The sequence below is a fragment of the Neoarius graeffei genome, chromosome 14, assembly GCF_027579695.1.
Source record: "Neoarius graeffei isolate fNeoGra1 chromosome 14, fNeoGra1.pri, whole genome shotgun sequence".
NCBI lineage: Eukaryota > Metazoa > Chordata > Actinopteri > Siluriformes > Ariidae > Neoarius > Neoarius graeffei.
This window is the reverse complement of record NC_083582.1, coordinates 7,659,178-7,671,207: the sequence shown is the minus strand read 5'-3', so window position 1 is coordinate 7,671,207 and position 12,030 is coordinate 7,659,178. Positions and strand designations below refer to the sequence as shown.

The 12,030-nt window shown below is 44.0% G+C and overlaps 1 protein-coding gene across 1 annotated transcript in view; it reads right to left on the bottom strand.

Moving 5' to 3' along the window:
* oat (ornithine aminotransferase) overlaps positions 1-8,037 on the bottom strand; it is a 118,554-nt gene extending 110,517 nt beyond the window's left edge. The window contains exon 1 of the mRNA XM_060939213.1: positions 7,969-8,037. The gene's annotated coding sequence lies outside the window, so the exon portion shown is untranslated. The remainder of the gene's footprint in view (positions 1-7,968) is intronic.
* Between the last annotated feature and the right edge of the window lie 3,993 nt (positions 8,038-12,030).

Here is a 12,030-nt window from a genome sequence, read left to right as displayed (position 1 = left end):
CGTGATATGTGCGTAAGATAGGCTTCTCATGTGTTTGGAGATCCGCGCTCCGAGACAAGCGCAAGCACACACACCCCCAAGGGAAAAAAAGGGGCCCCCCGAAAATATCGGCATAGTTTGAACACTGAGTGTAGGCATGCGACAGAATGTATACTGCTCCTACTTATTCAGGTGACATTGGGCATACCTAACAACCTGTTTTTTTCTTTCCCTCCCCCCCACCCCAAATCTGTCCCTCTGATGCCATGTACACACGTAGCCGGGTATTTTTAAAACCGAACATTTTCCCCCCCTCCGTTTATAAAAATGTTTTATCCACACCACCTCGTCTTCGAAAAAAATCCCTTCCACACATAACCGAACATCTGCGTTTTCAATCACATTCATAAGCATTCCAAACCTGTAGATGGTTATTTCCCCAAATCCTACCCCCTAATCACATCGCCTGTGCTCTTGGAGCAGTAGTTGGGCTTCTAAAATTAAACATGTAAATAGCACCTGCACAATAATTAATGCTTTCAAGGCACTACTCCGATCCATTACTCTTTAGCTAGCCGCACACTACGCCGATTTTCAGCATACCGAGCCAACTGAAGTCGCGAGTCAGGCGTAAAGACTAGTTTTCGATGGTACCGACTCATCTCGCAGCCGATTCGAAAAACTAATCGGGAGCCAGACTGATCGGCGAGAGTCGCGAGCAATAGCCAATCATATCTTTCGCATATAACACGTGACATCATTAAACACAATTTCTAGCACGAGAAATACGTGTTGGTAGCACCTAATGCAGGTATATACTGTAATTCCATAGACTGAAGCTTTATCCATAGACACGGTGGGCTGGAAAGCCACTCTGCTCAAGTTGTGTGGCTGAATTCCAAATCGCTTTAACTCCCCTATATAAGTGCACTATTTAAGACTGGAAATAATAGCTCATGCAGCCTAGATAGTGCACTACATATTCCATGTTGTGTCATTTGTAATTCAGCCTGTAGCATCTTCAAGTGTTGGATTTAACAGTAACTATATCCAATAGCCAATCACAAAGCTATTAAGTTGTCACGTGTCGCTTCAATCGCGACTGCACTCGTCAACAGTCGGGAGTCGGCTCTGAAATGGGTCGGTTCGGTACCGCGTGGATCGCCGTGGTGTGCGGCTAGCTTAAGTCCATGCTTAATCTGCCTTCTGCAGTAAACAAAGGTCACACGTTTGACGTCAGGGCAGATTTGTTGTCATTTTTTGGCGCAGATTGTGACGTTCTAAAACGCAAAACTCCGGTTATCTCTGTCTACACGAAAAGGCATACACGGAGTTTTCAAAAATCTTCACTTTGCCCGGAGTTTTTTTAAATATTCGTTTTTGATGTGTTTCCATGTGGATGACAGGCCAAAACGTAGAAAAATATCTTCGATTTAGCAGATACCCGGCTACGTGTGGACGGGGTCTGAGGCTGCTGGGCCATAGAAGGTTCACGCTGCATGCTGCACACTACACGCTACACGCGTGTAAAGAAAAGTGGACAAACGTAGCATGACTTGCTCTGGGCCATAGAACGGCGTTCACGTTGCACGCTGCACACTTCACGCGTGAAGCGTGAAATGAACATGCACACTTTTTTCTAGGCGTGAAGATGGAAATTCCAGTCAATGCATGCGGTCACCGCCGCGCCAGCCAATCAGAACGGGTCTAGGGAGATAACTCTATGCTTTCAGGGGAAAACTTCAGAAAAAATATAATTGAATGGTATAATTGAAAAATAGTTCTTCATCGGGATTGTCAAGCAGATTATAGAATGTTCGGTGAAATTCACCACGGGTTTCTCTCAGAAGGAAGTGTTCTCGGCTCCAAATTCTGTTCCTTTTTCTCTTCCTCTGTCTCAGTAAAAGCAGAATGAGGCAATCGTCGTCATCCGAAGAGTCCGTATTGTTGGTTACTCGGTCAAAGTAGAACAGACGCAACACGTGAACATCCAAGCATGAAGTTTAATGGCCCAGGGTCCGGTTCTTCACGTGAACATGTAGCGTGTAGCGTGCAGCGTGAACCTTCTATGGCCCAGCAGCCTGAGTTACATGGAGTCAACAGGAAATCTTTTGGTGGAGAGGGTGGAGACCTCGACTGGCTATCGTAGCCTGCAGGGAATCGGCCGTCAGACATTCTGTCGCATGTCCCAGACCCAGTGAAATGTAACTGAATTGTCTTGGCCAGCCCTAAGGGTCCCATCTGCATCTCATCCTTGCTGAGGAGTGTGCTCCCATCACCCAATCAAGCATCCAGCCAGAGCAGGTCATGATATATTTTACCATATTAACATGCCATTGTTGTGTGTTATGCCTGATGTAAAGACTCTCGTCTCTGCGAGCCTACCACACAGATTTAATACTTGTCATTTTTAGGGCATACCTAACAACCTGTGTTTTCTTTCTCTCTCTCTCTCTCTCTCTCTCTCTCTCTCCCCCCCCCAATCTGTCCCTCTGAGTTACATGTTGATCCTGGGATTGAGATGCTGGCCTCTTCTGCCCCTCGGACCTGCTTGATCCATCCTGGTGCCCTGTGTCTGGTCGGAGTTTTATCGCACCGCTCCTGTGAAGGACGGCCCCATGAGGACAGTTGAGGGTTACCGTATTTTCTGGACTATAAGCCGCTACTTTTTTCCTAGGTTTTGAACCATGCGGCTTATACAAAGGTGCGGCTATTCTGTGGATTTTTCTTCCACCGCTAGGGGCGCTCTAACCGGAAGTAGAATCAAAAATAAGATAGACGAAAAATCAATGCAAAGAAGAATTAGCAGATCTTTAGCAGATAGAACCAGGGCTTTGAACCGGAATTTTTTTCCTATTGGTTCGTTCCGAACAGAAACGGAATTTTAACGTTTCCGGTTTTGGGTTCCACCATTAAATAGACGTTCCCGAACCAGTTAGAACAAAAAAATTTCGTTCCCGGAACGGTTAATTACGTTCCCTCTCAGCTGTTTAACAAATGGCTATAAAATTATGTCTCTGTCTCATCCAGCTTAAGCCAAATGTAGACTAATTCTATTACAACCTTCATTAAATAAGACAAGAAATAATTCAAAACAATTATTAGTTCAAATGTTGGCGATTTGGATTCTCAGTATGTCTTCCCATCTACACAAACAGAAAAAGTGCCAAAAATGAAAGAGAATTCGTTTAGTGTGTTACCAAAGGCTAGTCAGGCCCTATAGAGGGCTACCGCATGACGTCACCGCGCCGCGAGATTTTGTTAGGCGCCATATTGGAAGTACACATCTATGCAAGTACATACATTCATAAACTACACCTGAAATGTAGCCAGGGCCGGTTCTGCCCTAATCTGGACCCGGGTGCAACATCGTGCCCCCCCCCCAAAAAAAACAGTCTAAATCAGGACAACCATCACATAACTATAACTATAAACATTTTATATCAACTATTTTAACTAAATGGGCTATAATAAATAAGCCTGCAGGCAGCCACGGCGGGCTGCCTCAGAAAACTAACCATTTGTCCTACCTTAAAACTCGTTTTGCATTTTCTGCCTCCTTTTTTGTATTTTCGACCCTCCATTTATTTTCTTTCCTTTTCTGAAAACCCGATTTGTGTCCAGACATTTTGTTCTGCTACCAACGAACTAACTCGTCAGGTCTCGTCTCTCGAGCCCGCGATGATTCCCGTGGGAAGGGCAACAACTGATACATTTTTACAAACAGCCAATAGGGAGGTTGCAACATTCAGGCTCTTCTTTGCTCAGACACTCAGTAATGCATTTACTCACTAGCAGTCCACCTTCCCGCGCTCTCCATTCAATCAGCGAACGTCACACAGGAAGTGAACCCCAGCGGGTCATAGAAACTTGCGCAGGAGAAGAATGACTATTTGTAGGCTACAGAAACTTTGAGGAACGAAATAAAAACCGGTATTAACCGGTTACCATTATTTTTAATAAGCGTTTCTGTTCCGGAACATAAAAAATAATAAAGTTTCTGGTTTCGTTTCTGTTCCATGTGAAATAGAAAAAGTTCCCGGTTTTCGTTTTCGTTCCTTGAACCGGTTCAAAGCCCTGGATAGAACACGCACGACAAATTACTAACTGGTAATTATTTTCAAATCCAGCGAAGATGATTAAAGTGACTTGTGGTTTCAAACACAGGAGAAATGAAGGTAAATAAATCCCGGTTATTTTCTCTTGGTTCTGTTCCGTTTTAATCAGCAAAGTTGCTGCCGTGTTAAAAGGCACTGTTCGGAAAGAATCTGTTCAGGTACATACATGTACATTTACAGTACAAAATCGTTCTGTACATGCAGTAAATATCTAATTTTTCAACATAGATATCTGCGGCTTATAGCCCGGTGCGGCTTGTATATCTTTTTTTTAATTTTTTTTTAAAAATAGAGCGGATGCGGCTTATATACAGGTGCGCTCTATAGTCCAGAAAATACGGTATACCTGTTAAAACTGTTAATATTATAGTCAGGCTGTCTGTTGTTGCCCAAATGAGGACGGGTTCCCTTTTGAGTCTGGTTCCTCTCGAGGTTTCTTCCTCATGTCGTCTGAGGGAGTTTTTCCTTGCCACCGTCGCCACAGGCTTGCTCATTGGGGATAGATTAGGGATAAAATTAGCTCATGTTTTAAGTCGTTCAAATTCTGTAAAGCTGCTTTGCGACAATGTTTATTGTTAAAAGCGCTATACAAATAAACTTGATTTGATTTGTAGGCACTGGGTGTAAACAACAAATAGTTTACAATGTCTGGGTAGCAAACAGATGGCAGAATTGGTGTCTGGTCCTCCTTATGTTTCCAGGGTTTTTTCTAGAAAAATTTAGTATGAGGGTGCTCACCATGGCGAAGGAGCGAAGCGGGGGGGGATGGTGCCGGTTGTCGTTGTCCCCCCCCCGCCGTGCAAAGCCTTTGAAAAATGCTCCAATGGGACATTCTGAGGCTATCTGAGAGGGAAATTGTAACAAATTGTCTGTCAACATTGAAAAAGAAAGAAGTAATCTTCTTCTGCCCCGGACAGTCTTTGGCTTTCTTCCGCTTCGTGCCGCGGGATGACATCTTTAAATGCCCAAGTGTCAACAAAAACAACTCGCGAACTACTTCTGTCAAAAGCTTCCGCGCCGGTGGGTGAAGGGTCATTCAGTCTCGAGAAATCTCACTCTACAAGTCAGCTGACCTTGTATGTAACCCATGTCAAATCTCGCGAGAGCAGCCGCGACAACTAAACAACATGGCGCCTCAGTCTGGAAAACGCCAATTCGGATTGTTTTTGCACCGTCTGGCGGTGTATCTACTATGATTGGAATATTTTTGGAGCAATTAAAACGTATTTGATGATCAGACACATTGTCACGTAGTGTTGCTGGGATGTTTTCACGGAGTCGGTAAGGGGGCGCACGCCGAGAGTAAGAGGGCGCAGCGCCCCTGTTCCCCCGTTTAGACGAAAGCCTGTGTTTCCATTCTCCATTGCCGCGAGTCTTATCATATGGGTCAAACCCATCAATCACAGCCAGTTTCTCCACATACCGTGCCCTTTCTGCAGCTGGTAATGTAATGTACTCACATAACCAGAATTACCAGCCATCGTGTCACTTTACTCTCGCTCGTACTTTGTTTTATATTGTGAGTGCATGTACTTGGTTTTCCAATATGGCGCCTAACAAAATTTCGCGGCGCGGTGACGTCATGTGAAAGGGGTCTATAAGGTCCATCTGATCTTGGCTGACCCGTTTATATTCTAGTCAGTTTTGTCTTTGCTGAAATTCTCGAAGTCGGCGTGACGTCACAGATCCATCAGACTTGATTTCGCTTCTATTTATGGCTCTCAGCCACTGCAAACGTCTTTTCCCACCTAACGGCAACATGTGAAACTTTAATGCTGGGTTCTTGTTTGCACTGGCTGTGCAGCCAACAACACAACAGCTTTTAGGCATTTTATTGCTAAGACAATAAAGCCAGGCTTTCCCCTAGTTAAATATGGCGGCTCCAAGGTCATGTGACCTGACGTCAAAAGTACCCGGATGTCCGACTTCGAGAATGCACCTTAACTTTTGAACCAACCGGTGCATTTGGATAAGTAAAGCCTATTTTTCTGCATTTTTGTAGTCCTGGTAATCTTTTATATTGGTAAAGTTGTTTATAGGACCATTTCTCAGTGCCTTTGTTTTTTTACTCAGTAGTTTTTCAGTAATAACTTACGCTACGTTCACACTGCAAGGCTTAATGCTCAATTCCGATTTTTTTGTGAAATCCGATTTTTTTGTGAGGTCGTTCACATTAACAAATATATGCGACTTGTATGTGATCCTCAGTATGAACGAAAAGCGACCTAAAAGTGTTCCGCATGCGCATTGCAGGATACGACGACGTCACACGCAGTGAGCATGGCCAGTGTTTACGGAAGTAAAACCGCCCGGTTGCGGTATGACCCATCCAATCTAGCTTGAATAGCTGCATCCCCCCAAATGGAAATCAGCTCCCTAACCTCTGCGTCCTTCCATTGAGAAGATTCAGAACCTTCACAGCCCGAAGCGTCCCTCGCATTGATGTCATGCGCAGGGGCGCAGATACGTTTTTTGAACTGGGAGGGACAAAAAACTGGGGGGGACAAAGCTGCCAGCAAACCAACCCCAACCCCGATATGCCTGTCAAACTTATTGTTAGTAACCATAGCAACCAAGCTCGAGCTCGCAACCTGTGCAGTCTGCGCAGCTCAACCAACCGAATATCAGTCTTTGTTTTGTTTTATCTGAGTTGTTGCAACTATGTATACACTGCTGTGCACCTCAATAAACCGAATGGTAATTAGTCTTTTGATTTTTCCGTGAGGTTTGCCTTATGCAAAGAAAGACAGCATAGACGTTTTTTCCTCCCTATAAGTGGGGGGGACCGAACGAAGTGAATTTAAATATGACTCGTCCCACCCTCTGTCTGCGCCCGTGATTATGCGCCATGTTGTTGTAACTTTTTTTGAGAGACCCGCCGCCTACTTCAGCGCAGAATGGTGACGTTTGTGGCTTGTTGATGACGTGTAAGTCGGATGAATGCGACCTGGCGGTTCAGACTGAAGTCGCATATGAAAAGAGCGGATAGGAATCGGAATTAGGACCACATATCCAAACAGCCTGGGTCGGATTTGAAAAAATCGGATCTGTGTCGTTCATATTGTCAATAAAAGATCGGATACAGGTCACATATGGGCGAAAAGATCGGATTTGAGTCACTTCAGCCTGCAGTGTGAACGTAGCCTTAATATTTAACCTATCAGTCAATCACAAAAAGAGAAAATCGCAACAAAAACCTAAAAAACACCGCAACATCAGACATTTTAGCCGGCGGAATGCTGAGGGCGCTGGTTTAGGGCTGGTTATTTTTTTTTTTCTGAGGAAAACACTGCACACAACCGCAATGCGAAATCTCTGAGTCTCCGGCTTTACTCCACACCTCATTCACACAGGACTAACATCAGGAGAACACCTTCACCAAATAAAACCACTCACACCTCATTCACACAGGACTAACATCAGGAGAACACCTTCACCAAATAAAACCACTCACACCTCATTCACACAGGACTAACATCAGGAGAACACCTTCACCAAATAAAACCACTCACACCTCATTCACACAGGACTAACATCAGGAGAACATCTTCACCAAATAAAACCACTCACACCTCATTCACACAGGACTAACATCAGGAGAACATCTTCACCAAATAAAACCACTCACACCTCATTCACACAGGACTAACATCAGGAGAACATCTTCACCAAATAAAACCACTCACACCTCATTCACACAGGACTAACATCAGGAGAACACCTTCACCAAATAAAACCACTCACACCTCATTCACACAGGACTAACATCAGGAGAACATCTTCACCAAATAAAACCACTCACACCTCATTCACACAGGACTAACATCAGGAGAACATCTTCACCAAATAAAACCACTCACACCTCATTTACCTGTAGAAAAGCGAGCCGTTCGGTCCGGAACAGAGATGCTAGCTCTGGTAATTTTCCAGCCAATTACTTTCGCGCATGCGCACTGCCGAGTGACTCAGTCAGGTCGCATGACGCAATGAGGGAGAAGGCTTCAGCTTCAGTGATGGAGATCTTGGACGCTACCCAGCAGATTTCTACTAGTTAATAAAGTAAAAGAAGTTTCTTTTAAAATCATGCATCGTTGTTACCCGGTGAAATCCTATTTAGCCAAGTTCAGAAAAGATATTAATACCAATTGTACCTTTTGTAATACACATTCAGAATCACTCATTCATCTCTTTTGGTTTTGTGACTTCTCAAAAGACTTTTGGCGTCAAATCTGTCGTTTTATAATTGACCATATCTGTGATACTTTTCAGTTATGTTTACAAGATGTTTTATTTGGTTTTACCACTTATAGTAAGGAAATGGAGGAGGAATATTTTCTTTAATTATTTTAGCTAAATTCCATATTCATAAGTGCAAGGTCATAAGAATTAAGCCATCCTTTACTTATTTTTTTTTAAAGATCTAGAGATTTATATTAATACCATTTCTGCCTCACTTAACACAAAAGCTATCAAGACTGTGAAACTGTGTACGAAGTTTAATATTGTATTGTAAATGTGTGTTTTTGCTTTGTTTATGTATGTATATTGTATAACCCCTGGCGTGTAGTCGTTGTATCTTTCTTTCGTTCATACAATTCTGTACTTGTTTCTTATCTGACATCCTAGGATGTCTATGATGGAGATTGCTCAGCTAGCGGATGATGTCGTCGTCTTCTTCTTCTGTCGATTTATTGGCGGTTAACAATCTGTGTATTACCGCCATCTACCGGGCTGAGGTGTGATCTCAAGGGATATTAATCGTTGCAAATGCCTGCATGAGAATAACTCAAAACTGAGCCTGTAGTGGGCGGCACGGTGGTGTAGTGGTTAGCGCTGTCGCCTCACAGCAAGAAGGTCCGGGTTCGAGCCCCGGGGCCGGCGAGGGCCTTTCTGTGCGGAGTTTGCATGTTCTCCCCGTGTCCGCGTGGGTTTCCTCCGGGTGCTCCGGTTTCCCCCACAGTCCAAAGACATGCAGGTTAGGTTAACTGGTGACTCTAAATTGACCGTAGGTGTGAATGTGAGTGTGAATGGTTGTCTGTGTCTATGTGTCAGCCCTGTGATGACCTGGCGACTTGTCCAGGGTGTACCCCGCCTTTCGCCCGTAGTCAGCTGGGATAGGCTCCAGCTTGCCTGCGACCCTGTAGAAGGATAAAGCGGCTAGAGATAATGAGATGAGATGAGATGAGCCTGTAGTCAGACCTTGAGCAGGTCACGTCCTGATAGAATGTTCAAAAAGATATCAATATTATGTCTCGAGCAATGTGTTATCACAACAGTACAATACACAGTGAGACACAAGGTCACAGAAGAATTCTAGCCTTCTCGCTGAAATAGTAAAATAGAATGGAGTAGAATATTAACAATATTAAGAGATGTATGCTCGAGTTAATCTTTGCTCTTCTTGACGTGTATTGGCGCTCAGAGGGCGGGCATGCCCTATCAGCCCTCGTCCCACCTCACCGGAGCTTAGAGAAACTCCAGCCAAATTGTCCCATGAACCAAACAAAATCTTCCCGTAAACCAATTACGAGGATAACCAAACAAAATCTTCCCGTAAACCAATTACGAGGATAACCAAACAAAAGTCTTCCCGTAAACCAATTACGAGGATAACCAAACAAAAGTCTTCCCTTAAACCAATTACGAGGATAACCAAACAAAAGTCTTCCCTTAAACCAATTACGAGGATAACCAAACAAAAGTCTTCCCGTAAACCAATTACGAGGATAACCAAACAAAAGTCTTCCCGTAAACCAATTACGAGGATAACCAAACAAAAGTCTTCCCTTAAACCAATTACGAGGATAACCAAACAAAAAATCTTCCCGTAAACCAGTTGCGAGGATAACCAAACAAAAGTCTTCCCTTAAACCAATTACGAGGATAACCAAACAAAAATCTTCCCGTAAACCAATTACGAGGATAACCAAACAAAATCTTCCCGTAAACCAATTACGAGGATAACCAAACAAAATCTTCCCGTAAACCAATTACGAGGATAACCAAACAAAATCTTCCCGTAAACCAATTACGAGGATAACCAAACAAAATCTTCCCGTAAACCAATTACGAGGATAACCAAACAAAAGTCTTCCCTTAAACCAATTACGAGGATAACCAAACAAAAATCTTCCCGTAAACCAATTACGAGGATAACCAAACAAAATCTTCCCGTAAACCAATTACGAGGATAACCAAACAAAATCTTCCCGTAAACCAATTACGAGGATAACCAAACAAAATCTTCCCGTAAACCAATTACGAGGATAACCAAACAAAATCTTCCCGTAAACCAATTACGAGGATACTGATTATATATTTTTAAAAAAACCTAAATTCTAGTTGCTAGTTGAGTGTCCTTTAAATACTGTGTTAGAGCTGTTACTGCTGATTGTGTGAATGGTTGACTTAATAAGTTGTCTATAGTTACAGATTTTCTTAATGTTCTCCCCATCTTCTCTCTTTTGGCCCTTTTCCACTACCCTTTTTCAGCTCACTTCAGCTCACTTCAGCCCGATACGGCTCGCGTTTCGACTACCAAAAACCAGCACGACTCAGCTCGCTTCAGCCCTGCTTAGCCCCTAAAACTCGCACCGTTTTGGAGTGGGGCTGAAGCGAGCCAAACCGAGCCGAGTGAGGCTGGGGGCGTGAGCAGACACTCCCCTGTGCACTGATTGGTGAGGAGGCGTGTCCTCACATGCCCACACACGCCCCGCGAGCGCGCTGGGATCTGTAAACACCGCAAACCCGGAAGAATAATAATTACGAATTACGAGAATTTCTGAAGCCTTATGCGCCTCGCCTCATCTATACGCTCTTGCCAGTATCTGTTGGCGTTGTCGGTGACAACAAGCCACAGCACCAAGACCAGCAACACTAACGACTCCATGTCCTCCATGTTTATTGTTTACTATTTGGGTTGTGAGACTACCGCTTAAAAGATCACTGAATCAGTGACATACAGAGCATCGTGGATGAGTTCGCGGAGCGCAAGGCTCGTCGTATGCCCTTCAAATAATGCGCGCAGTAGGCTATTGATGTTTTATTATGAGCCATGTACAGTATGTCACCTAATGTTTTTTTGTTTCTGAGTTACATGTTTGTCTGAAGGACTTAATGTACAAAATAACATAGTTGCACCCCGTAGTGTTGAAATTGGTAAACACAGTGCATTCAGTGAGGTTTGCACCGCCCTCCTTTTATTTCTGACTCTTCCTGTCACCGTTGCAACCTCTGAGCGCTCATTCGTATGCCCTTCAAATAATGTGCGCAGTATAGGCTATTGATGTTTTATTATGAGCCATGTACAGTATCCTAATGTTTTTTGTTTCTGAGTTACATGTTCGTTTGAAGGACTTGATGTACTAAATAACATAGTTGCACCCGGTAGTGTTGAAATTGGTAAACACCGCAGTTGCGGACATTTTGTAGCCTAAAATGATGTTATGATAAGCTTTAATAAAGGGCCCGGTCATTTGCCCCGCCCCCGGCCCGGCTCTGACTTGTTCCGCCACTGTCACTGATGTCACTGTTTGCGCTGCTTAACGACATCACGTGACGTCCACCCACTTTCGCTAACTCCACCCAATGTGTCCACCCACTTCCAGCCAGCACGGTTCAGCGCGGTTGTAGTCGAAATGCAACTCCAACAGCCCCACTCAGCTCGACTCAGCTCGACTCAGCACGGCACGGCTCAGCCGCGTTTGTAGTGGAAAAGCGGCATTTCACTGGAATACTGTGTACAGTGTATAAGAACATGCTCAACCTTTTCTACTTCTCCACAGTGTGCACAGGCCCCAGAATGATGTTTCCCTATTGTATACAACCCACTATTTAGACTTGTGTGTCCTATCCTCAGCCTCGTCAACCAAACCTCCTCCTGTCGTTTCAGTTCACCACCCCTTCTAAACACCACCTCCTTTTGTAAATTATA